Source organism: Cnephaeus nilssonii (assembly GCF_951640355.1).
Source record: "Cnephaeus nilssonii genome assembly, chromosome: 7".
In the NCBI taxonomy this organism is placed as follows: domain Eukaryota; kingdom Metazoa; phylum Chordata; class Mammalia; order Chiroptera; family Vespertilionidae; genus Cnephaeus; species Cnephaeus nilssonii.
In genome coordinates, this window is record NC_137078.1 from 34,593,650 (window position 1) to 34,619,708 (window position 26,059).

Genomic DNA, 26,059 nt, shown 5'->3' on the forward strand with positions numbered 1-26,059 from the left:
CTTAGGACAGCGTCCGCTACCAGCTACGCTGGCCTCGCTCCTTGACTGTGTTAACTGATTTGGCGAGCTGGGGACCGGCAGGGTGACGCGCTCTCAGCTGTCCGAGACCAGGAGGCAGGACCCCACGGGCGCATCTTGAGGCAACAAGCAGGACTGGAGGTGGGAAAAACAAACAGGGACGCAATGAATGTGTGCAGGGGGCGCGGGCTAGGGAGTGGGCAAAAGCGTGTGATCAAATTACTGGAGCTTTTGGAATGTTTACATCAAAACGGAGGGAACCAAATAAAAACCCAACTCCTCCAGAGAGCCCTGGAAAGTTTGAGGGACCCAGCTTGAGGGAGCGATCGCTGCAGCAGCTCGCATCCGAGTAGCTGTGCCCTCTCACCCCAATCTTCCTGGAGGAATGGGACCCCCACCCGTCGCCCCAACCTGGGCGCGCAGCAGCCCGGCTGCTCGCCGCGTTCCTTCTCTTCCTTCCTCCCTCCTCGGTCCGAAGGGAAACGCAGGCTGGAGCAGCGCTCCGTGCTCATCCATCAGCCCGGGAGGAAAAGGGGGAGGAGAGAGGAGGCGGGCGGCGGGAGGAGGAGTTTCTCCGCGGCCCGGAGCCTCGGAGGGGCCGGCGGAGGAGGAGCGCCCTTCCCCCCGCGCGCTGATTGCTGTGGCGTCCTGCCCGTCCCCGCCCGCGTGTGTGAGGCTGGGGAGTGCGCGGGTCGGCCCGATGGGGGTAATCGAGGGTTTCGGGGACGCCGAGCGGCGCTTTCCTCTTCCTAGTGAGTGAGGGAGGGAAGTCGGTGGCTGTCGTGCGCGGCCACTTTCCCTGCGTGGTCCCCGGAGCTCCCTGCAGGCGGCGAAAGTCCCGGCGGGTGCGGATGGCGTAGTTTGGCCGCGGCAGCAGCTGCAGGAGCTCGCCGCCGAGTGCCGGGCGGGGGACCTTTCCTCCAACTTGCAGCGGGTGGATCTCCGCTTGACACACCGCCTCCGAGGTACGTGCCGGCCCGGCCCGCGGCCCCGCAGCCCACGCTCCCGGGACCCCCGGGCGCGCCGCTAGCCCGGCAGCACCGCCCCGGCCGCGGGCTCTGCAGGCTGCGCCGTGCCCGCTGGCGCTGCTCCGGGCTCCGTGCCTGCTCCACGGCCGGCGTCGCTCCGGCCGCCCGGACCCCCGGGCTTGGCAGGGTGGCCCTGGTCGGGCGCCTTGGAGCCAGGACCCGCGGCCGGCGGTGCGTGGGGAGCAGACGCCCCGGGTGGGCAGAGCTCGGGCGGTGCGCGGTGCAGGGGCAGCCCTCTCCCCCACGCCCGCCGTCATCCCGCTTCTCCGCGGTTCCTGAGGACTCCCGCGGGACGCGCCGGCCACTTCCCACTGAGCGCGTGACAGCGCCGGTGGGAAGGTTCGTTGTGGGTTTGCGCTCAGCTGCCGCTGCAGAGGCTGCAGCCGTGGGACGCGGGCTCCGGGGGGACCTCGCTGCGCTCCCCGCCGGCCGCACCCTCAGGCGCACGCTGTGGGCGGCGCGGAGCCCTGCAGCCGGGAGCCCCAGCGGAGAACGTGCCCGCACCCTTCCCCCGGTAACTCATTAGCTGTCTTCCCCAGTTTCTGTCGAGGGCGTTTCTTGCTCATTTGGTTAGAAGGAGCTTGGAAATCTCGGGCTGTTTGCTAGGAGAATCTGCTGGCAGTCTTGTTCTTATTAGGGCATTTGCCCACTTTCCGTGATCGCGCAGTGCCGGGAACCGGCGTGTCAAGCGTGAGTTGCCGAAGCAGAGTAGAACTTCATGGATGCGGGGTTTACAAAACAAGCTCGGAGGAGAGAATCGCTCCGTTCCCTCAGCTGTGAAATGGGAATCATACTCGTCCTGGCCTCACCGAGTGGCTGTGTTAGTGCTGCCTGCCCTGAGCCCAGAGGTGACAGAAGATCGAGGCGGGTAGGGGACGGTAGGACTGACAGACTGAGAAGGGGAGCCGGGTATTTTCTGAAACTCCGCCGTCTCCAAGAGAAGTAAGCGAGCGGTTAGGGAGGATGGAAGTCTCTACAGGTAGCAAAGCACATGTCAAGACCTTTTAATTTTTCTGAAATGGTACGTTAGCCTGCAAGCAGTTACTTCGGGCCCAATACACAGCCATTTCTTTTGAGTAATAATCATAGCTGCTGTGTATTGGGCCCAAACTCTGTGCCAGACGCTCTTAGATGCCTTTCCGACCCCGTTGCACTTCATCTTCACACCAGCTCTTTGGTAGAAACCTTGATCGTTCCCTTTTGCAGATTAAGACACTAGAGGCCAGTGACTTGCCCAAGCACCTACACAACTTTCTATCAGCTCTGACTCCAGAGTTAGTTTAGTCAGTCAGCAGAGAGCAGCAAGGACCTTCGGATTTGTATGCAGAGAGTCAGGCTTCCCATTTGAGTTGAACACATGCCCCTTGAAACACACATAGGGTATCTGTGGTTAATTTAGGTGATACACTTATGGGGGTGCCAAATCACAGCTCCTTTGAAACTGGCTCCAAGTAATTCTATATAGAACTCTGACCTGTGTCAATGAACATGGGTCTTTATTCTTAATTTCTTTTATTAATCCTCCAGACATTGTTGGTCAGCATTACTTGTCTTCCCTAGGAAACAGCTTGGGGTTGGCACAAGAGGCAGGGAAATAATTCTTATCCCCTCAAGGGCTATTAAAATGAAATTGATTTCATGCCATTGTGTCAGTGAAAGGATGTTGCTCTGTTGCTTGGTGTTCTCTGCTGTTGGCTTTAATTCTGCATTGTTTAGTGTTTCAAGGCTTCAGCATATTTTTTTTGCCCTTCAGTTTGTCTTTCTCATTTGTCAGCTTTAATTTTTCCTGTTTTGATGGAATCTGACCGTTACATGGCAGCTCCGCTTCACAACTGTTGATCCAGCTCATGTTTTTAAATATAAAAGTCACCAACTTTTAACTTTTGAACGGCAGCACTTCAAAGGCAACCCCTGGGGAATTCATTGTTATTTTGAGTATTAGCCAACAGGGGGAGCATAACACACTATTGATGTCTGTTAGGCCTGTAAACCAGTTTTTACGGTAATAAGCATACATGTTAAAAGTGTAAAATGTTTTGAATTTATCTAGTAAAATAACCAAGTTGCTTTCTGAGTTTACAATGGAGAACTGGGTTTAATTTCAACTGATGACAATGAGAATGACCTTGGGGACAAGGCCTGCATGTATATATTGGATATGTGTCAACTCTGTGGTGGCTGGACAGATATTAAATACATATGTAATTTTTTTCCATTTGTTTTCCTAAGAGGTGATTGTAGTTTTGTGTATTTTGAATAATATTTGAAGTTATTGAGGAGAACTGGGAGTCCAGAGAGACCCATTGTGAATCTTTTTGTAATGATCTTCATTTGTCTTTTGTAGAAAGCTGCATGTAGTGAATTTGTTCTCAGTGAGGTTGGTACACCCCAAATCCTATCATTATAATTTTTCATTAACACTTTCCAAGTGCAAGACAATAAGGGATTGTAATCTTGAGTACCAGCATTTCTATTACTGTGCATTCCTCAGAAGCTTATATTTTAGTATAGTATGTTCAGCAATGTCATGTTTGTCTAGTATAGGTGTGATGTGTCTAAAGACATTCATACCTGTAAGTATAATATAAACCATATTAAAGAAGTAACATGTTTGGAAAAACAGTCAACCTGACTTTAAAAAAAGTTTTCTTTTTAAAATTTCTTTATTGATTAAGGTGTTACATATGTGTCCTTATTCCCCCATTATCCCCCATCTCCCCCCACTCCATTCATGCCCTCACCCCCCTGGTGTCTGTGTCCATTGGTTAGGCTTATATGCATGCATACAAGTCCAAAAAAAGGTTTCTGATCTTTGCAGTTTTGTAGGCCAGTTTCCTTTCTTTTTTCTTATGCATCAGGTACTATTGACTTAACTTTATTTCATTTACCAAGTTAGGATCAAGGGGATTTTATTTTAAAATATCTTTCAGATTTAGTTTCTTCTTTTTAAATCTCAGCATTGCACTTACACTTTGGAGTAGCATTTTATTTAGGATTCAATTTAATCTTCCATGCTCTCATCCAGTTTACTCTGATTCAGCAAACATTTATCAAACCCCAGCTCCCTAATAGGCTTATGGCTCCTGGTCTTAGAGTTTGGCAAATTAGTTGTCCTCTTTCAATCCTCTGATAACAGCGGGCCAAGATGCCTTAAGGCTTCTGGGTGCCATTGTAGTGAAAAGCCTTTATAGATCCACGAAATTGATTTGTTTAAAGGAAAGTATTGTCCCATTCTTTTTTAAGGCTCAAAGGAATTAATCTTTCCCTTTTGCATGCAAACTTGGTTGTATCTTGTAAAAATCAGGTGACTGCTGGCTTTTTAAAGGACAGAATCTGTGTCTAAGCTGCTAAAGCCAAAGGACTCTTAAAAAAAAAGTTTTTATTGATTTCAGAGAGAGGAAGGGAGAGACAGAGATAGAAACATTGATGTGATGGATCAGCTGCCTCCTGCACACTCACTGCTGGGGATTGAGCCCGAAGCCCCTTCGTGGGTGACCAAGCCACACCAGCCCGGCCAAAGGTCTCTTGATGTCCTTTGAGTACTAAGAAGGTGAGCACTCTGACTTCTTTAGTACTAAGTGTTGACCGATTTCCTGGGTTCGAAATCTGTAGTAAGTTCTGACTTTACATTTCTTCTTCATTTTTTAAATCCTCACCTGAGGATATTTTCCCATTGATTTTTTTTTTTTTTTTTAAAGAGAGGAAGAGAGAGGAGAGGGAAAGACAGGGAGATATCGATGTGAGAAAAACACATCGATTGGTTGCCTCTTGCAGGAGCCCCGACCAGGGTACGTGTCCTTGACCGAAATCGAACCCGGGACCCTTCAGTCCACAGGCCGACGCTCAATGCACTGAGCCAAACTGGCTAGGGGCCTGACTTTACATTTCAAGCTTAACAGTTAGAATTTAGAGGATGACTGGTAAGTATTAACATCGCTGTAACATTTCTCCTGGATGAATTTGCTTTGTGGTAATTTTGAATTACCCTTCTTGATAGTCCACTTTGAAAAACTTTTTTGCCTTCTTTCATTGCTCTTGGGCAAAAACTAATTGTAATTCTCAGGTTCATTAATGAGAATTTTTTTTCTCTTAAGCTATTATTTTTTTTTACATAAATTTGTTGTTCCACTTATGTGTGCAGTCATTAGTTGTTTCTTGTATGTGCTCTGGTCGGGGATCGAACCCACAATCTTGGGGTAGTGGGACAATGCTCTAACCAACCGAGCTACCTGGCCAGGGCTCTCTTAAGTTATTTTAAAAATGTTATTATTGCTGTTTCAGTCTGTCTGCTGGAGTATTTTCCTTATATTTTAAACTTCTTTGGAAATTTTAAAACTTAAACAATGTTAACTACTTTCTGAAATTTGCATAACTCAAGTTAGGTAAATGTTTTTAGGGATCTTTAACATAAAAGTAATCTTGTATTGCCTCTAGGAACATGGACAGTTAGGAGTGAAAGCGTGAATCTAGGTTATATGAAAAGCTAGCCTTTCACAAATAACAGTTAGCCTCTAATAATTTCAGTGAGGGCGTTTGTGGCTTTGGAAGAATATTACTGCAGCAAGATCCACGGCAGCGATTTCTCTGGTTCCACATCTTCAGGGTAACACTTGGACTGATAGCATTGTCTCTGTAGCATTTCATGAAACACAAGCTATTGCCAATTTGTTAGGATTCTAGTCAAGCTGAATCAACACAGCTTGGGAGAGCCTTCAGGGAAGGATCTGGGTCCATCTCTTGGGCTCTGCCCATTTCTAGATTTTTGGTTTTTATATCCTTTGAAATAGCACACTTGGTTGCTAACTGACATTGAGCTTTATTTTCTCTGTTTGCAAAGCCCTTGCACAGATTTAGCACAGATTTCTAGCATTCTTCTCTTAGGAAAGAGTAATGATTCTCACTCTTAACCAAGATGTGGGCAATAGTTGTGTTTGATGCAACAGTCATAAAAATTTTGTGTGAGGCCAATCTCATTTCAACTTTATTCAATTTTTTTTTAATTCTTCAGTTTTCCATGCCAAACATCAAGACTTAATAGGCTGACAACTACTGGCATACCTACAAGGGATGGAGGCCATATTTAAAATTGAGATTGTTCCTAAAGATCTGAAACTTGGGCCTCAGAACCATGCCCAGGTCATCCTGATATGTCCTGCTTAAGGTAGATTACCATCTGGTGTTTGTGCTGAAAGCTTCTTCAAGTCTGGGGAGAAGACTGAGAGATAGTAGAGCCTGGCAAAGTTCAATTTTGGTATTTAATGTTAAATTGTTGCAAAATAATAATTTATTTTTAATTTAAATTTTATTTATTGATGGAGAGAGAGAGAGAGAGAAAGAGAGGTCTGTTCGTTGTTCCACTTATTTATGCATTCATTGGTTGCTTCTTGTATGTGCCCTGACTGGAGATTGAACCTGCAACCTTGTCATATTGGGACGACTCTTCAACCAACTGAGCTACCTGGCCAGGGCTGCCACAATAACCATTTAGAGTAAAGTCTAAAATGTTAGCTCTGTCTTTACTTTAAGGAAAAGGATAGTAATGCAGAAGCGTATACTCTCCCTACCTCTTGGACGCTGGATGCTGGGGAAAGGTGGGCGTCAGAGTTGGGTGCTGTGTGAAGAAGGAAGATGTACCTGCTTGCCTGTCCTTCCAGGTGCATACTTCATTTCCCTGCTTCGCACTGAAGGTCAGGTTTGTGTGTGAAATCGCAGATGGACCATGTGTAAAAACACATTGAAGCCGATTAGTCCTTGAAAAAATGACCTTTAGAAAACAGTGTTTACAAATACTAGTCCTTGAGCTTGGTTGTTGGTCAGATTGCCCTGGGAGATGGCCTGTAGTTTTATAGGCTTGATGACTCAACCTGACATTGATAGTAAGAACACCTGGTGGAGGGCGTAGCAGAAGTTGGATTTCCATTTTTTTTTTTTTTAAATTCGTACTATACCATTTTATTAATGGAAATTTGGTGACTACTTAATTCCATTTGTTGTGGGAGAAGATTCCCTTTTGGGAGTATAATTTGGTTAGCATTTTTAGTGACTTACGTGCTCTGACAGTATGAAATTGGTCATTGGATGCAAAAATACACTGCTGGCTATTTGCAATTTCCTTTCATAATTAACTAACTGTATGGTGACTGCAGGAGCAGAATGTGGCCTTTTTTCATACTTGGAAGATTATTTGAGGTAAAATACGTAGATTCAAATCTCAAAGCCCTGTGTTCACGTGGGTACCCTAAGTACTTTTATATGATACTAGAGGCCCGGTGCACGAAATTCGTGCACGGAGGGGGGTTGTCCCTCCACCCAGCCTGTACCCTCTCCAATCTGGGACCCCTCGAGGGATGTCCACTCTCGAGGGATGTCCGACTGCTCATTTAAACGGGCAGTCGGACATCCCTCTCACAATCCAGGACTGCTGGCTCCCAAATGCTCACCTGCCTGCCTGCCTTCCTGATTGCCCCTAACCGCTTCTGCCTGCCAGCCTGATCACCCCCTAACCACTCTGCTGCCAGCCTGTTTGCCCCCAACTTCCCTCCTCTGCCGGCCTGGTCACCCCTAACTGCCCTCTCCTGCAGGGTTGATCACCTCCAGCTGCCCTCCCTTGCAGGCTTGGTCCCTCTCAACTGCCCTCCCTTGCAGGCTGGGTGCCTCCCAACTGCCCTCTCCTGCTGGCCATCTTGTGGTGGCCATCTTGTGTCCACATGGGGGCAGGATCTTTGACCACATGGGGGCAGCTATATTATGTGTTGCAGTGATGATCAATCTGTATATTACTCTTTTATTAGATAGGATAGAGGCCTGGTACAGGGGTGGGGGCCAGCTGGTTTGCCCTGAAGGGTGTCCCAGATCAGGTGGGGGTTCCCTTGGGGTGTGGGGCGGCCTGAGCGAGGGGCCTGTGGTGGTTTGCAGGCCGGCCACGCCCCCTGGCAACCCAAGCAGAGGCTTATCTGGAATTTATTTTCCTTCTACAATTGAAACTTTGTAGCTTGGAGCGGAGCCAAGCCTGGGGCTCCCTCCAGGCCGGCAGCCATTTGTGTTGGGGTTATAATTGAAACTTTGTTGCCTTAAGCGGGTGGGCCCGGCCAGGGTGTGCGGAAAGCTTTGCTTCCCCTGTTGCTGGCGGCAACCCTGGCCTGCTCTCTCAAGCTCCAGTCTGCTGCCATTTGTTTGAATTTGTTTACCTTCTATAATTGAAACTTTGTAGCTTGAGTGGAGGCTTAGGCCTGGCAAGGGCAGGCGGAAAGCTTGGCTTGCTCTGTTACCTAGGAAACCTTGCTCTCTGTGGCTGTAGCCATCTTGGTTTGGGTTGATTTTCATACTCGCTCTTATTGGATGGTGGGCGTGGCTTGTGGGTGTGTCAGAGGTATGGTCAATTTGCATATTTGTCTATTATTAGATAGGATTCCCCGTGTTGTTATGGGTTATCTCTTTTCTGTTTTGTTTTTTCTTTAAGACAGAACATAATCAAACACAAAACTCTGAGTATCCATAAAGAATCAATGTCTCATTTTGTTACAATAGACTTTGTGCAAATGGAATTCAATGTTGAGGGAAAGCACCATTGACTCATTGCAAACATTTTGCATCAGTGTAGTGGAAGGTCTTCCCTATGTGTGTGGGAGAAGTTTCTGATCTTCTAAGTGGGCATGTTTACTATTGCTGGTCTCTTTTTGCCGGTGTTTCTAAGCAGGCATTCCTCTTATTTTTCTTATTTTTGTGTCTTTGTAGAGATTGTTACTTGTCGAGTGTTCACAGTATACCATCTGAATCATGAAAAATTACTTTGGCTAACAACCCACGTTGTGGAGGCGCACCTGTCTCTCCGTTTTGAGTTCATCATACTCATGGCTATAGTTGCTGCACAGCCACTGCATGCATCATGCTTTTGACACAGGAACCAGGGGAAGGATGGCTTGATGCAATCACAGTTTTCTGCACTTACATCTTTATTTCATGATTAGAGTGGTTGCTCTTTAAGATATTCAAGGTTTTACTTTCATTCAGTGTGTGGGCTAATAAGGAGGTTTCCTGTAGAACCAGTTCTGCTAAATTCTTAAAAATGCTTCCAGAAAGTATCCCAAATACTATATACCGTGCTGGGTAGGGCTTTTGGTAATGTTGAAATGGAAGATACTGAACACAAAGCAGGATTCTACTTAGGCAGGGAGGTTAGGAAAGGGAGGGGAGTGTCTAATTTGTTAGGAAAAAAAATCACTTTTGCATAATAATAAGGGATTTAATTGTATTCTGTTGAAAACCCAAGGTATTTACCTCACCCTTGTTGCTCAGTGGTTGAGTGTTGACCTATGAACCCAGAGGTCACAGTTCCATGCCAGTCAGGGTACATGCCAGGGTTGCAGGCTTGATCTCCAGTAGGGGCTGTGCAGGAGGCAGCCAATCCATAATTCTCTCGCGTCATTGATGTTTCTACCTCGCTCTCCCTCTCCCTTCCTCTCTGAAATCAATTAAAAGTATATATTTTAAAAGAAAACCTAAGGGATTTAAATGTGTTATGTACATAGGTAAGAGGTTTGCAAAAGAAATTTTGCTAAGGTTGAGGTTCTGCAGTTGGCAACTCCTGTAACCCCAAAGATCCTGTTCTCTGAAGCCAGGAAAAAGCAGTCTGTTTCCAATTATATATCACAAAAATAGGGAAATTAGGCCAAGAAAAATGATCATTTGGTGGTTGGGTTGCTTTTTTATAGAGGGTATAGGAGAAAGGATCGTTGATGCACTTAAAAAAAAATCTGTTCGTTTTTATGTTGGCTTTCAAATTTTTCTCAAGCATTCTATATTGGAAATTAAGAGTAATTTTGGAATTAACACCACTCTCACCTCCTTCGTCTCCTTTTTGTTTCTCGGAGTGCACATAGAAGAGCAGTTAGGCAGTTTCTGCTGACGCTAAGGGGTTTGGTCGAAGTGTTCTGGGACTGATGGGTATTTTTGGTAAAGCTGTTTCCTGAGTGAATGGTACTAGGTTATGGGCTCCCAGTATCACACCAGGGAGTTGGTGCTATGGTGTGTTTGTTGTTGTTATACTTTTTGCACTGCATTGAACAGAAATATAGTCCTGCTGGTTAGCATTATTCTGCTGGGGGAGAAAGACTAGGGATGCTAGAGCGAGAAGAATACCGAGGTGAGAAGCCTGACTGTAAGCTGGATGGTGTGTGGGTGAATGCATTGTCCTCAGCACTTGTCAGAAGCAAATGGCCTTTCTGAAAGCCTGCTGCTAGTTTCAGGATTAGTGGCCCCGTGAGACCCAGGTGTTAACTAAGAGACATCACCCCCAGAAGATCTTAGTTCTGTTTCTCACACCTTACACCTCCTCAGAGTGTTGAATAAAACTTTCCTGGTGGTACAGAATCTTTGATAACAACTAATCTGTCAGGGCTGCTGGTGTTTAGCACCCGCCACACCCTGGCTGGGCGCTAGAAAAGATGCAAGGTGCAAAATTCTGCGCTTGTTCCAGTCAGCATCTTCCCTGCCCTCTCTCTGCTGCGTTCGCTGCTTTATCCTCCTACCTGCCCCATGTTTTATTATCTTGGCTTCCCTGAAACTACCTCTCCTGGTTCCCCCTTACCTTCCTGATCTCTGTTCAGGTGTCCTTTTCAGCGCCTGATCTTCAGGTGTTGGCATTCTCCAAGGTTCCGTTTTCCCCTTCCCTTCCCTTCTTCGTTCCTTAGTTGCTCATATTTCCATGCCTCAATGGCCACATCTATGCCAGTAACTCATTTCTGCCTCCTTGCTTCTCCCGGCCGATCACACTAACCCCACGGTGTCTTATCAGCTCTCAGATGGCATTTTCTTCTCCATTTGCAAATCATCATCTCACCTGCACAGGTGTCTTCCAGTTGGTTTTCTTGGCCTGAGCATCTCTGTCTCAAAGTATGCATTTATTGTGGTTGATAAACGCATTATAGGTGGAGAACACAGATCTGTTTTTGTCTCTTACATTTTAAAAGGCTCTGCTGTTCCATTATCCCTGGCACGGGATGTCCAGTTATTAACAACACAGCGTTAGCCTACTTTTTCAGCCATTTTCCCTTTACTTCCTCCGTGAACCTCACTGTGCCCATCCCAGACTCCTTATGGTTACCAAAGCATGCCCTGTGCGCTCACGCCCTGCTTCTTTCATACTTGTCCCCCGTCTAGCACTGCCTTCTTTCCCTTCTCTCTGGAGGCCCCCAGTTTACTCATCTAGGACGCTTTACAAGGTTCCTCCTGGCAGGCGGTTGGTTGCTTCCCCCCTTAACTTCTCTTACAGCACATCTGTAGCCTCGTGAGAACTAATTTTCCTCCTCTGCCAGACTGTGGACTTCTCTAGAGCAGGATTCTTACCATCTTTGTATCCTGGGAGTGTGGCATGGGCTTGGCATATTTGTTGTCAAATTGAATTCTTCAACTCACTTCCAAGTCAGTTAAAGCATTGGGGAAAGAGCAAGCTTATAGTCATTACTAGAGGCCCAGGGCATGAATTCATGCACTGGTGGGGTCCGGACGGCCTGGCCCCCATCAGGGTGGATTGGGGCTGGGCCTGTTGGAAGGAGGAGATGGTGGGAGGTTGGTCAGTCGGCCCGCCCTGATTGGGGCCCAATCAGGGCCGGGCTGGCTGGGGGGAGGGGCTGTGGGCAATTGGCCGGCGGGCCCCACCCCCGACTGGGATGTGGGGGACAATTGGGGGTCAGCAGCCAGGGGAGGGGCCATAGGAGATTGGCCGATTGGGGTGGTGGGGGCTGATTGGGGTGGGGCTGGCCGTGGGGAGGGGCTGTGGGCAGTGGGCCGGCTGGCCCCGCCCCAAATGGGGTGGGGGGGCCGATAGGGGACCAGTGGCCTGGGGGAGGGGCTATGGGTGGTTGGCCAGCTGGCCCTGCCCCTGATCAGAGTGGGGGAGCCTATCAGGGGTGGAGCTGGCTGGGGGGAGGGGCCACGGGCTGATCAGGGTGGTAGGGGCTCATTGGGGGTGGGGCCAGCTGGGAGCAGGGGCTGCAGGAGGTTGGCCAGCTGGCTCCGCCCCTTATTGGGGTTGGGGGGTTGATCAGGGGCGGGGCCGGCCAGGGGGTGGGGCTGTAGGTCAATCGGGGTGGGGTGGGCCAATTGGTGAGCGGGGTGGTGGAGGGGGGTGGGGGCCCTGTGGGAAGTTGGCCAGCCGGCCCCACCCCCCCATCGGGCCGGTTCGCTGGCTGCAGTGGGCATCATAGCAGCCTGTTGTTCTGGTCATTATGGCTTTCTGGTCGCTGGCTTTTTATATATATAGATGTCATAACCATAGGAAAGACAAAGGAAATCAACACACTCTCATAAAGTTTAGGGGTAGAGTGGGGCTCAGAAATATCCTCTTTAAGTCCCTCAAAAGATGAGAAGAACCAGGTACAGAGAGGTTAGGTGGACTGCCCAAGGTCACATGGCTGGGAAATAGTGCTTCCCTCTGCCCTTCTGCAGTATTCTCCACCCAATGGCCAGAATGGCCCTGATAAAACCTAAGCCAGATCCTGTCATTCTTCTGCTTAAAACACTCTACCGTTCCTGTCTTACTCAGAATAAAAATCAAAATCCTTGTGGTGATCTGTAAAGTCATACATAACCAGCCCCTGACTCCCTCGCCTGCTACTTCTTTAACCGCACTCCTCCGGCTCACTCACTCTGCTCCATGGCCTGCTTGCCATTTTCTGTCTCAGGGTCTTTGCATGTGCTGTTTTCTTTGCTTGAAATGTTTTTCTCCTAAATAGCTACCAAGTTCACTTCTGATAGGTCCTTACTCAAAACAAAGAAACACACCAAACCAGAGACCCTCAAATATGTCCTTTCCTTGTTTTTCTGCTTTACTCGTTTTCTTAGCATTTATTTTGGTCTCATATACAATTATATATCTTGTTTATAGTCTCCCCAGACTAATGTAAGCTCCACGAGGGCAGGGATTTTTATATATTTTATTCCTTGTTGAATCTCCACACCTAGAACAGTCTTGGCATTGAACAGGCACTTGATAAATATCTGTTGGATGACTACATGAATAAGAAGAAGCAAGATTTTGTGGATTTCTTACAGTTCAATGTACACTTATGATATTAAAAAGGGAAAACCATCAGGTGTGTCTGGAAGAAGGAGAATCTTGATGTTTAAAAAGCCACATTCGAGGCCTGTCAGACTAGAACACTGACCTCTTTTTAATTGTCTGACTTGAAGCAGCAACCGTGGGCTCTCCCCATCTCCCCAGCCTTCCGAGTGGCTTGGGAAGACTCCCATTTTACCTCCAGCAGGCTCGGGCTTGCTGTGGTTTCTCTCTGCCTGTGGTTTGCCCTTTAACCCATGGGGCTGCAAAGATGAAAAGTAAACACAGCATTAAAGGAAAGAACTGAGGGAGAGGAGCCGACTTCCCTTGTGGCCCTGACACCTTCCCCTGGCGCTGGGCCCATCTGCGGGGCAGCTCACTGCACCTTCCAGCGTGGCCGCAGGGCTGTGCTCTAAGGAATGGGCTGGAGACCACCAGGCCAGATGACTTTCGAGTTCTACTTTGATGTTCTAATTTCTTTGAAAAGAAATGGGAAGTTTAGACAGAAAGGACACCGGAGAAAGGATTTTTTAAAAATTGAATTACCATCTTAATTTTGAAGAGAGGTTTTAACCCTTCTCAAGACAGAGGGTTGCAGAGGAAATGACTGCTTCCTTCTGTCAGAGCTGCAGTGAGGAGGCGCTGCTGGGATTCAGACCTGTGCAGCCAGGGGTACATCCAAGGCCCAGTCAGTGTGACTTTTGAAGCAGCATCTGATGTGGAGGAAGAGCTAACTTATATAGGGTAACAGTGATGTCAGAGTGGTTTGCTTCCCGCTCTTCTGCTCTTCGTGATGACATCAGTGTGGTTCCCAGAGAGCCCACCTCATCAGGACAGGAGGCCCAGCCAAGGAAGCCAAAGGCTTCGGAGGAAGCGATTGGCCATGTACAAAGCCAGCAGCATAATTGAATCCTGGGGCTCAAAACTATCAGATTGAAAATAAATGGTCTTGATTGGAGCTAAGTTATCAATGACCTAGTCAAAAATCATAGCTACTATTTCCTGGACCCTAAGGCCATAGTAGGTATTAAGTGCTTTCACATGTTATTAACTCACTTAATCCTCGTAACAACCCCATTAGGGAAATAGAATCATTACCTCTTCTTCACAGATGAGGCATGGAGGTGTTTAGGAAGTTGCCCACAGTGACACCACTAGGAAGAAGCAAGGCAGGGATTTGAACCCATCTCAGCTGGGGGTGGCATCCCACACTTTCTGCTCCTGGAACACACCAAGTGTACTCTCCCTGCCGGGCCTTTGCACTTGCCACCCACTGCCTGGGAAGTTTTCCCATCAGATACTGTCATAGCTCTGTCTCTCACCTCTCTGCTCAAATGTCACCTCATCTGAGAGGCCTTCTGAAAAGGTTTCTGGTCACCAATTCCACTGTGTGGGCGGGGTGTTGCCCCCACACCATCAAGCAATTCTCAGGCACCAGCAGGGCGTCCAGGAACGCAAATCAATTCTGACACTATCACTGTCTGCCAGGAGATAGCCTCAGATTCCACAGTTTAAGGGCTCAGTCCTCTTCAGACACAGGTTCCAGCCTGTGCTCCTGACCTGCGGGCTCTGGGTTGGAGGTCAGCTGCCCCCTCCTTAGGAGCGATGTATTTGCTAGAGTGGCTCACAGAACTCAGAGAAGCATTTTACCTACCAGGTCACTGGTTTATTATAAAAGGATGTAACTCAGGAACAGCCAGATGGCAGGGTCGTGTAGGGCAAGGTGTGGGGAAAGGCCACGGAGCTTCCCTGCTCTCGCTAAGCACCACTCCTCCTGCATCTCCAGGTGTTCACCAACCCAGAAGCTCTCCGCATCTCACCATTGTAGGTTTTTATAGGAGCTTCATCATGTAAGAATGATGGATAAAATCATTGCCCCTTGGCCATTGATTTATCCTCCAGCTCCTCTATTCTCCTCCAAATACGTGGTTAGTTCTCCTGGCAACTGGCCCTCTCTTTAAGTGGAGGTTCAGAAGCCACCTCAGTAACATAAGACACCTTTATTCCTCTCATCACTTAGGAAATTCCAAAGGTTTTATCAGCTCTGTGCCAGAAATAGGGAGGACCACCAAATATGTATTTCTTATTGTAAATCACACTACCATCCCTTCCCTGACCACTCTATCTAAAACAACATCCTTCCTCTCATCACTCTTTCTCCTTAGCCTGCTTTATTTTTCTTCATAGGACTTACCACCATTTGACACATTATATATTTGTGGTCTGCCTCCCCCTTCAGAAGGTAAACTCCATGACAACAGTGTCATGTTTAGTTCCCCGTGTCCCGTCCCAGCTCCCGGAACAGTGTCAGAAACAAGGTAGGTGCTAGTAAATGTTTGTTGAGTGAATGAATAAGGGAAACTAAAACTGCTGATTGAGCCTTGCCTCCCCGGTTTCAAAATGAAATGACATCCCTCATGTTAGATCTGATCGCACTGCACCACCACCAGAGGGTCTGTGCAGGGCCTGGGTGGAGAGTTGGAGGAATTCCTGTTTGTGGTTCAGAGCGTGGGCTGTGGAATCAGGCCTGGGCACCGCTCCTGGAGCCAGGACGGGTTAGCTGGTGACCTTGGGGTTGTTTAGCATCGCAAAGCCTCACTTTCCTCACTGCAAAGGGGAGTAAAGGACATCTCTCTCCTTGGGTTGTTGAGAGGATGAAATGAGAGATTATGAAAACCACAGTCGGTGCTCAGCCGATGGTAGCTAGGTGTTGCGTGAGGTGAGAAGAGGAAAGCAGGTGTTCGTCTCTAATAGGAAGGTGAATGTGGTGTAAACACACGAACAACCACAGAATGATTACAAAGCAGCACGTGGACAGGCCTTGGCTGTGCTACTAACTAGCAGGGGAACGTGGGCCACTGGTTGAGCCTTTCTAATTCTTGGTTTTGCTAATCTGTAAAATTAAAGGGTTGGAGTAGATGTTATCTATTCTAACATTCTGAGTTGGCGTTGAGTAGAATTTAACATGGAACAAATTATACATAAAATGGCAAAGAGTTAGTGTTCACAGTGGGATGGGGAAAATCAGAACTGGCTTTTGGAATGAGATGAGTGGAACAAGTCGAACTCATGGAGTTTTGAGGAATAGAATAATTATGGCAATTTTGATAAAATGGGTAGATCTGACATGATTCAGGTTTTGTGTGTGCTTACATCACTCACAAGATAATTCATTTAAATAATTTTGTTTATATAAAATATGTGTTAAAAATAGCTAATGTATTAGTACATGGGCGTACTATGGGTTTGGTTCCAGACCACCACAGTAAAGAGAATATTGCAATAATGAGTCACACAATTTTTTTGTTTCCCAAAAGTTAACACTATACTGTAGTCTATTTAGTGTGGAATAGCATTATGTCCAAAACCACAATGTACATACCTTAATTTAAAGATACTTGATTGCTAAAAAATGCTAACCGTCATCTGAGCCTATTGGAGAAATGATAGGCTTGCTTGACTCAGGGTTACCACAAACGTCCAATTTGCAAAAAAACTCTACCTGCGAAGCACGAGAAAGCAGAACTGGATGAAACAAGGATGCCTGCATTTTATGCACAGTTGTGTCGTCAAATTGAATGTTTTTCTTAAATGATACTTTCCGGTTCCTGCTAGCCATTACATGGTTATGCATTTCAAATCTCCGCCAGTGAGTTTGAAGTCTCATTTTATAGGAGGGACTCAGAATTAGTTGATAGCCCATTTAATGGCAATTCCAAATAAGGTACAGGGTAAAAGATTTCTTGTTTAATCGCTTCACATTAGAGATGAAGAAATTAAAGCCCAGGATGAAGTCACTTGTCTGAGCTTGTAACACACATTGATGCCAGAACTCCCACCTGTCCTGTTCCTTCGAGGCTGCCTGGGGTATAGGTTCTTTCTTAGACAAAGCTCTTATTTGTTGGTTTATCTTTTACTCATTAGGAAACGTTCTGGTAATTCAGCATTGTTCCATACTACTTTTCATTGTAAAGTGCACAGCATGATATCTTTAGCCGATGTCTGCTATGACCAACCTGAGCTAGGTAGACTGTGAGCCCTCCTGCTGGAGTGAACAGGGAGTGGGAAAGCCACACCCGGAAGAAAACAGTTACATGAAGGTTTACCTGCAGGATTGACGTGCACGGCATTCCAGGTGTCCATGTTTAATTTCATCTGAGAGCACCAGAGGAGGCTTCCTTAAGGAGTAACGCTTGGACACAGACCTGAGACCTGAAGGGTTAGAAAGAGGCCATGTTAGGGGGACCACGGAGGGTCACTGATGTCCAACACGTTGAACATTGCTTCTGGAAGCCAGTGCTTGGCCTTTGGTGGAACCCGATGGAGATGAGCGTGGTTGGACCATGCAGAGGATGAGGTTGGACTAAGTTGGCAACATCCAGCAGCCACATGAAGGGTTTTAATTCTTCAAGTTAAACATGCTTGGCCTGCTGAGCCCTTTCCTTACCAAATAATATCAGTTAAATAATTGAAATGTATCTGTTGAGGAATTACCCCCACACAAGAGAAAAAATTTTATATTAGAAGTCGGTGAGATAAATAAAAGTATTACTAGTATACTTAGTGGTATTTAGCAAGTTAGTCGATTGTTGGAGCATTTATTCTAAATTCATATATTTGCAGCATTCCTATGAAGATAAATAAACATGTGAGTCATATATTTTAGTAAATTACTATATATCTGTACAAAGTCTACTGGAGGTCTAGTAGATGTTGCTTCCCAAAAGCTTTTTTTAATGGCCTGGTGCTTGCGAGGGCCTAAGGCAGTGATGGCGAACCTATGACACGCGTGTCAGCACTGACACGCGTAGCCATTTCTGATGACAGGCGGCCGCTGAGGTTTATTAAATACAATTATATATAACAATTATACATTTATGTTATTTAAACTATAAATATCGCGAAATAATGTTTTTTCCTCAAAGTGACACACTACCCGAGTTATGCTCAGTTTTTTGGCGAAGTTTGACACACCAAGCTCAAAAGGTTGCCCGTCACTGGCCTAAGGGATGCTGACGGGTGTCCTGAGAATATTCAGATTGCTGAGTTGGGCTGGAATAATTGCAGCTCCATGATTTAATAAGCCCGTATGGTGATGGCTGATTCCTCACTCCAGGCAGTTTGGCTGGTTTGGTGGCAGCGCCAGGCTGAGTTCCACAGCTCCGGACTAAACCCCTGAAGCTAATTTGGGAATCATAAAGTAGAACTAAGTAGGGCCTGCAGCCCGATCCTTGTAACTTACACCAGGGAAGCGGAGGCAGTAGCTGTACCGCCCTTGAGGAACTTTTCCATATTCTAACTAACTTTAGGACTCATATCTTGTATTGAGTTTGGAATCATTATCTTTTGGTGATAGAAGGAATTGTTGAAATTCCAGTGGGTAAAGTCTAAATCCCAAGTTAATACAAATTTTGATGTAAACTAACTATATTATCTCACTATTAGTAGTTTGCTTGTTTTTTTGAAAGTCTAGATGTGTTTTAATCATAAAAGCTTCAATGACTCTTATTTTTTTTAAAAAATGCACTGTGTGGGCCAGGTATTGTTTTAGGTACCTTACCCATATTCTAGATCATATTACAATCAAAGTATCATTATCATTTTACAGATGAGGGGTGATGGAGGCTAAATGACTTCAGTATAACACATCTGGGTAAGCCATGTTGGAACCCTCAAATACAGTTCTCTATTAAATCTGGCTTAAAATTATAAGTAACAAAAATCTTTGGATGCAAAAATATTAAACGTGAAAGGTGGTTCTTGGACTATTGCAAGGGTGAGTGAAAAATCTGTCCTCATTTGTGGACCTGAACAAAACAACCTTGTAAAATGCATTCATGCCCACCCTCCCCTTTGTGCTGTATTTTGCTTGGGCGCTGAGGTCTGTTGTGCTTGGGATAGACAGAGGGCTTTTAAGGACTGATTGAAGGTCAGCCCCAGTGAAACTAAGGATGTTGCGGCCAGAGATGTGTTAGTCACACTCTCAGCCAGGAGCGAGGGTGGAACAGGCCTGGAGGCGCAGGGTAGAGTGGAGTCCAGCTTACCCTGCATACCCTGTGCCCTCTGTGCCTCCAGCCTCCTTACCCAGTGGGTGTTCATGTGGAATTCCATCCCTCAAGTACAGGTAGTTCAAGGGTAATCTTTTTTTCTTTTAATATATTTTTATTGATTTCAGAAAGGAAGGGAGAGGGAGCGAGAGGTAGAACTATCAATGATGAGAGAGAATCATTGATTGGCTGCCTCCTGCACGCCTCCTACTGGGGATTGAGCCACAACCCAGGCATGTGCCCTGGCTGGGAATCGAGCCATGACCTGGTTCATAGGTCGATGCTTAACCACTGAGCCATGCTGGCCAGGCTCAAGAGTAATTTTTGTGTTTTCCTTGCCACTGGCAGCCACTGAATATTGGGACTTTAATTAATTTTAGGCTTCAGGAAAAAAAAAATTTGTTTGGTAGAGTTAACTGCTAATTATAAATAGTGATAACTTTTATACTGTTACATCTACAATCTCATTTGATTCTTGCAACAACCCTGTGATGTAAGTAAGGTTAATTTTTAAAAAAATATATTTTATTGATTTTTTACAGAGAGGAAGGGAGAGGTATAGAGAGTTAGAAACATCGATGAGAGAGAAACATCAATCAGCTGCCTCCTGCACACCTCCTACTGGGGATGTGCCTGCAACCAAGGTACAGGTCCTTGACCAGAATCGAACCTGGGACCTTCCAGTCCACAGGCCGACGCTCAATCCACTGAGCCAAACCCGTTAGGGCTAAGGTTATTTTTTTTTATCGTCTTACAAGTGAAGAAACTTAGGCTCCATTCTGATCTAAACCTCCTTTTTTGTCTGACCTGCTATAAGAGTCTTAACTAATCTTCCATGTACTTTGGACTCTCTTCAGTGTGTTCTCCATACAGTACCCAGGGAAATCTTTATTTATTTTTATTTTTTTCCAGTTTTATTGAGATATAATTGACATAATGTATAAGTTTAAAGGATACAATGTAATGACTTGATATATGTATATATTGCAAAATGATACCACAATAAGCTTAGTTAACATCCATCACCTCACATAGTTGAAAATGTTTTTTTTCCTTGTGATGAGAACTTTTAAGATTTACTCTTAGCAACTTGCAAATATACTATACAGTATTGCTAATGACAGTCATTATCCCCAGAACTTACTTATCTTATAACTGGAAGTGTGTGCCCTTTGGCCACTTTCACCCATTTCCCCTTTACCTACCCCTCACCTCTGGCAACCACCAGTCTGTTCTCTGTTTCTATGAGTTCAGTTTTTCAGATTCCACATATAAGTGAGATCATACAGCATTTTTCTCTGTCTGTCTGATTTAATTTAGCATAATGGCTACAAGGTCCATTCATGTTTTTGCAAATGGCAGGATTTTCTTCTTTTTTTATGGCTGAAGAGTATTCCATTATATACACACACACACCACATTTTCCTTATCTGTCCATCTGCTGACGATTGCAGGTTGTTTCTATGTCTTGGTTATTGTAAATAATGCTGCAGTGAACATAGGGGTGTAGACATCTCTTCAGCATAGTAATTTCAATCCCTTTGGACATATACCCGGAAGTGGAATTGCTGGATCATATTGTGGTTCTATTTTTAATTTTTTGAGGAACCTCCATACTGTTTTCCACAGTGCCCTGTACCAGGGAATTTAAAAAAACCCAGTGGGATTGCATCACTTCCCTGCTGAAACCCTTTCTTGAACCTTAATTCCTTGTCCTTTTGGCTTTGCAGCCATGTTCCCTCCCCAACAGGGACCTGTAATGGTTCCTCTTCCTATAAAGTCATCCCTTAGCTGACCTTTTAACCCTTTTCTTATCTTTCAGTTAGCAGATCTTTTTTTTTTTTTGAGTTCTTATAGCATGCAGTTACATATTTGTGATTGTTTATCCCATCTTTAAGCCCATGAGGACAAAGAACATGTCTCTTTGGCCATTATATGCCCATTGCCTGGCATGGAGTAAGCAATAAATAACGATTTGTTGAAGGAAGAAATGATGTGCCGGATATTAAATATCTTGCCTTATGTAATAAATGCTGTTACTTTTACTAGACTATAAGCTCCATGAGGGCAGGATTTTTGGCTCCTTTTTTTCCATGTTATATTCCTGGCATCTTCAACAGTGCCTGGCTCAGTAAAAAATATTTGTTGAATATATTTTTTAAAATATAGTTTTATTGATTTCAGAGAGGAAGGGAGAGGGAGAGAGAGATAGAAACATCAATGAATGACGGGAGAATATTGATCAGCTGCCTCCTGTACAACCCACACTGGGGATCAAGCGCAGCCCGGGCACATGCCCTGACCGTGAATCGAACTGTGATCTCCTGGTTCACAGGTTGATGCTCAACCACTGAGCCATGGTGGCCAGGCATATTTGTTGAATATGGATTGTGATTAAATGCGATTCCAGAGATTTCTTCTCCAAAGCCAGGACCTGTCCCCACCTTGTGCCAACTCTGATTGCAAATGGGGATTTGGAATTACTCAGTTTCTCGGTGTAGTAGAGAAACCCGAGAGTTGCTGTTGTGACTCAGTGAGGTGGCTTTGCTTTCTCTGTGTACAGGTCCTGAAGGGCATCCAAATGTCATCAGACAAACAACAGTATCTGTTCTACATCCTGTGCTACACCCCTTTTTACAGCTGCCCGGCTAGATATTGATGTCATCCATCCTGCCTCTTTTCTGAGTTCCCTGAATAACAGGTTGAATAGCCTTCAGAACAGTTCCTCCACCAGCTTTTATTTAACCACTAGAAGCCCGGTGCACGAAATTCGTGCACGGCAGGGGGTTGTCCCTCAGCCCAGCCTGTACCCTCTCCAATCTGGGACTCCTGGAGGGATGTCCGACTGCCCTGGTGGGATCGGGCCTAAACGGGCAGTCGGACATCCCTCTCACAATCCAGGACTGCTGGCTCCCAACTGCTTGCCTTCCTGCCTTCCTGATTGCCCCTAACCGCTTCTGCCTGCCAGCCTGATCACCCCCTAACCACTCTGCTGCCAGCCTGGTTGATGCTTAACTGCTCCCCTGCCAGCCTGTTTGCCCCCAACTTCCCTCCTCTGCCAGCCTGGTCACCCCTAACTGCCCTCTCCTGCAGGGTTGATCACCTCCAACTGCTCTCCCTTGCAAGCCTGGTCCCTCGCAACTGCCCTCCCTTGCAGGCCTGGTCCCTCACAACTGCCCTCCCTTGCAAGCCGGGTGCCTCCCAACTGCCCTCTCCTGCTGGCCATCTTGTGGTGGCCATCTTGTGTCCACATGGGGGCAGGATCTTTGACCACATGGGGGAAGCTATATTGTGTGTTGCAGTGATGATCAATCTGTATATTACTCTTTTATTAGATAGGATAGAGGCCTGGTACAGGGGTGGGGGCCAGCTGGTTTGCCCTGAAGGGTGTCACAGATAAGGGTGGGGGTTCCCTTGGGGTGTGGGGCGGCCTGAGCGAGGGGCCTGTGGTGGTTTGCAGGCCGGCCACGCCCCCTGGCAACCCAAGCAGAGGCCCTGGTATCTGGAATTTATTTTCCTTCTACAATTGAAACTTTGTAGCCTGGAGCGGAGCCAAGCCTGGGGCTCCGGCAGCCATTTCTGTGGCAGTTAATTCACCTTCTACAATTGAAATTTTGTAGCCTTAAGCTGAGCCAGGCCAGGGTGTGCAGGAAAGCTTTGCTTCCCCTGTTGCCGCCGGCAACCCTGGCCTGCTCTCTCAAGCTCCATTCTGCCGCCATTTGTTTGAATTTGTTTACCTTCTATAATTGAAACTTTGTAGCTTGAGTGGAGGCTTAGGCCTGCAACGGCTATGGAAAGCTTGGCTTACTCTGTTACCTGGGAAACCTTGCTCTCTGGCTGTAGCCATCTTGGATTGGGGTTAATTTGCATACTTGCCCTGATTGGCTGGTGGGCGTGTCTTGGCTGGTGGGCGTGGCTTATGTAGCGGAGTGATGGTTAATTTGCATATTACCATTTTATTAGAGAGGATTTGCAGACTTCACAGTATCTTTTTCTCCAAAAAATTTGCTGAAATGGCAGACTAGAAACATTTCAATGATTTGTTGGAAAACCATTTTATGTTTACGGTACGAGAAACTCAGGTGTTATTTACTATTTGAGTTTAGAGAGTGGTGATGTTTTTATTCCACTGGATATGTCCCTGTCTTTAAGATCTTCAAATTTGTTGAATATTTTCCTGACTAGTGGCCCGGTGCATGAAATTCGTGCACATTAAAGGGAATTAATTAGAAGAAATATTTTAATATTGCTATTTGCCCTTTCTCTATAATAGAAGTGTCCAGCTGGCCCCACCCCCATTGGGCGACACTAAGACCCAGCTGGCCCTACCCCTGTCAAGCCCCGCCGGGTGGTGGACGCAGCCTTATGTCCCAGCACCAGAGCAGGGGGTGCAGCCTCAGGTCCTCCAGCCCCGGCGCCGGGGTGGGGGTGCAACCTCAGGTCCCCCGGCTCAGCACCGAGGCAGGGGGTGCAGCCTCAGGGGGGCGTGGCCTCAGGTCCCCCGGCCCTGGTGCTGGGGTCGGGGGGCGCAGCCTCAGGTCCTCTGTCAAGCCCTGCTGGGCAGGGTCATGGCCTCAGGTCCCTCGTCAAGCCCCATGGGGAGAGGGCACAGCCTCAGGTCTCCCGCCCTGGCCCGGTGCCAGGCAACCTCAGGTCCCTGCTGATCAGCGTTAAGGTGTGATGGCATGATGACCCTTTGCATATTAGCCTTTTATTATGATGCTGGGGGTATGAACAGTTTTAGTGTTAAGATATAACAGTGCATAGGTTTGTGCTTCATCTTGTCCTTTGGATTTTCAAAGACCTTGGAGTACAGCATTACCAAGGACTGTTTATTATTTATAGCTGCCACCCACAGTCCTGAGGTCAAGTCAGTTTGTGATCAGTAATGATTTGTGCTGAGCGCATATGTCAACATGGAAATGCCATTGTCTGAGGGCAGCCATGGCAGGCTTTTCCCTCTCTCTTGGGAAAGCGTTCTGGTTTCAGAGATTGAATATGGAGGGGGAGAAAGTAGTTCCTAGTTTGTGGCAACAGACCTGGAGCTGGGAGGTACAGTGCTGGTCATGGACATACCCGGTTTCGAGTGCTAACTCTGCCATATTATTTTGGGCAAGTGCTGGTCATGAGGATTGGCTCCTCTTCAATGACATCATCTTGACCTCTTCCAACTTTAAAAGCTGTTCATATATCTTTAACATTCTAATTTTTTCAATTGAGAACTTGATTGACTCTAAGTTTTGATTTTGAATAATCTCATGTATATATAGCCAGTTGTGTTAGCCATCTAGGGGAAGTTAGTAGTTTTTATTGCTGGCTTTTAGCTTGCTACCGGACATCATTCTGCTATGTATTTCCTCTAAGATAGAATAAGATCTGCTCTTTTAGAAAACACCCTGGTTGACCCAGGGAGTACTGTGCCCAACCAGTTCTCTCTGAACATTGGTTTAACCCATGATGGCTTTCAGGACTTGTTTGGGTAGGGGTTTTTCAGCTACTCTTGGTCCTCACCCGTGCACTCTGTTGGGTCAATAGGGAATGTGGAGACAGTATGCACAGTTTAATGGTCTCAGATATAGACATAGAGGAACTTAAATTAGAAGAATTAGTATCACATTCATCTTAAAAAAAAATCCAACCCTGGTCGAGTGGGTCAGTTGGTTGGACCGTCGTCCTATATACAAAAGGTTGCCAGTCCATTTTCAGTCAGGGCACATACCTAGGTTTCAGGTTGGACCCCCATCTGGGTGCATGGGGGAGGCAATTGACTGATGTTTCTTTCTTTTTTAAACTTTTTTTTAAATTATTGATTTGAGAGAGAGAAACAGCAACTTGTTATTCCACTTATTTATGCATTTATTGGTTGCTTCTTGTATGTGCCCTGAGCGGGCGGAGATCAAACCCACAACCTTGGTGTATCAGAACGACTCTCACCAACTGAGCTACCTGGCTAGGGCAATCGACCCATGTTTTTCTCTCTCATCGATGATGTTTCTTTCTCTCTCCCTTCCTCTCTCTCTCAAAATCAATAAAAACACATCCTTGGGTGAGGATTAAAAAAAAAAAAAATCCAGTAAGCACTCACTCAGAATGTTTTTTCTGTTCAGTTGAGGTTACGAAAAGTTCTGGCACCCTTTGATAGAACACATTTGGAATTCGGGCAAAATGACTAGACCCTAAATTGTTCTTTCAAGATCTCAGAGTACCCTATTTGTATTTCTAAAGGAAGCATGTAGTTCATAAAGTCCAGGAGATTCAGTGAGGTCAGGAAAACCAAGGTGGGGAGTTCCTGCTCTCTGCAAATTGCGTGTGATATAACCTCACAGAAGAATGGGGAGTTTGTGTTTCCCTGGTTTAACTTCAAATCTATAACTTTTTGGAAGCCATCGATCACCCAGCATTCTTCCAGGTGGGAAACTGACCCCTAAATTGTGTGCTAAGGCGTTGATGTGTGCAAGTCTTGGCCAAAACTGGCGTTCCACCGAATGGGAATGACACACTTCCCTTTTTATTCTCTTCTGCCGTAGGATCCTGTCACCACATTGGGGAGATTAGACAAAAACTCCCTGCGGTTTATTTTCTTTTTGAATAAGTTATATTATGGAGGGACTTTTAAGCTAAAAGAGGAAAAGTTCCTTCTTTGTTAGAGGCAGCAGCGTGTAGTTTCAACTTGTCCTGGATTTCCTCAGAGATGTTTTAAGATCCGGTGTAAACTTGCTGTGGTTTGCCTTTGGGCATCAAAACTGTTTAGCTTGGCTCTATTATATCTGTAATTGCTGCATTTTAATAATTGCCCAATATTCTTGTCAGCAATTTGCAGCCTATATTTTTAATAGAACCGTTTGCCTTTCTTTTCCACAGGTTTATTCAGACCTGGTTTAAGCCCCGGGATTAACGAGCACCGGCCCGCA

The 26,059-nt window shown here is 46.2% G+C and overlaps 1 protein-coding gene across 1 annotated transcript in view; it reads left to right on the forward strand.

The window, feature by feature from the left end:
• The first annotated feature begins 680 nt into the window (after window positions 1–680).
• TGFBR3 (transforming growth factor beta receptor 3) overlaps window positions 681–26,059 on the forward strand; it is a 197,647-nt gene continuing 172,268 nt past the window's right edge. Inside the window, exon 1 of the mRNA XM_079777362.1 lies at window positions 681–983. The gene's annotated coding sequence lies outside the window, so the exon portion shown is untranslated. The remainder of the gene's footprint in view (window positions 984–26,059) is intronic.